Source organism: Octopus bimaculoides, chromosome 2 (genome assembly GCF_001194135.2).
Source record: "Octopus bimaculoides isolate UCB-OBI-ISO-001 chromosome 2, ASM119413v2, whole genome shotgun sequence".
Lineage (NCBI taxonomy): Eukaryota > Metazoa > Mollusca > Cephalopoda > Octopoda > Octopodidae > Octopus > Octopus bimaculoides.
Genome location: NC_068982.1, coordinates 45,803,698 through 45,804,755, shown reverse-complemented (window position 1 = coordinate 45,804,755; position 1,058 = coordinate 45,803,698). Strand labels below are relative to the sequence as shown.

General features: G+C 34.9%; 1 protein-coding gene across 3 annotated transcripts in view; it reads left to right on the top strand.

Moving 5' to 3' along the window:
• The window catches only part of LOC106874350 (uncharacterized), a 554,238-nt gene that overhangs the window by 425,555 nt on the left and 127,625 nt on the right, over positions 1 to 1,058 (top strand). The gene's annotated exons all lie outside the window — the stretch shown is intronic.

Sequence of the window (1,058 nt, the reverse complement as noted above, 5' to 3'; positions counted from 1 at the left end):
TTAAGCTGTGCTTATAAATATACTATGCTGAGGGAGGAAATATTTTGGTCGCAATAAATACAACATATAGACTCTAACCTTAATTCCCAGTTCCTATAACATTTGATTTGAGGTAAATTTGGTAGTTATTTCTAGAAGTGTAAGCTACCATATATTGAATCCTCTTCTTGGCTTATGATTAATGTTGTGTTTCCTGAAGGAGGAAACATTTTAGTCGCAATAAATACAAAACATAATTCCCAGTTTCTACGATACTCGATTTGAAGTAAATTTAACAGCTATTTCTAGAAGTCTGAGTTACCGCATAGTGGATCTTCTCCTTAGCTTAAGTTGAATGCCGTGTTTATAAATATACAATGCCAGAAGGGAGAAACGCTTTAGTCGCGGCTGGAGTAGCTTTCATTATGGTTCTGTTGACTAAAAGATTTCCTGGAACTAAACAATAACACTAACTACAGCGCATACACAGACTCTAAACTTAATTCCCAATTCCTATACTGTCTTCAATAATGTGTTCTTGTTGCAGTGAAGCTAAGCTTTTACTTTTCGAATTAGTTGATTTCCACGGTTGATTAGAACAAAATATCTTTTGCCAAACTCAAGTGATTCTCTTTCTTTTGATGTACGTTTAAACAAAGGGATGTTAATGTTCTGACATTTAGTAACTTGCTGAGGATAAAAGATTACTACTGTCTTTGATTTGAATGTAAAATATCAGTTTCGCCATCACTACCAGCGTTAGAGCCCTTACAAAAGGCCATAGCAGTTGTCTTTTTCATTTGAGTAGGCCATAAACGATCCTAAGCCCTAGGTTTGCTTTCATGGAGCAGCCCTATAATGAAAGACGCTTTCTTGGCGTCCATCTTGTCTTTTTTTTATACATAGTATATCTACGATATGCCAATACATATATATGTGTATCTGTGTATGTGTATCTGTATGAATGTGCATATACATATATATATATACATGTGTGTGTGTGTGTGTCTGCGAATGTGTATCTGTATGAATGTGCATATACATATATATATATACATGTGTGTGTGTGTGTGTCTGCG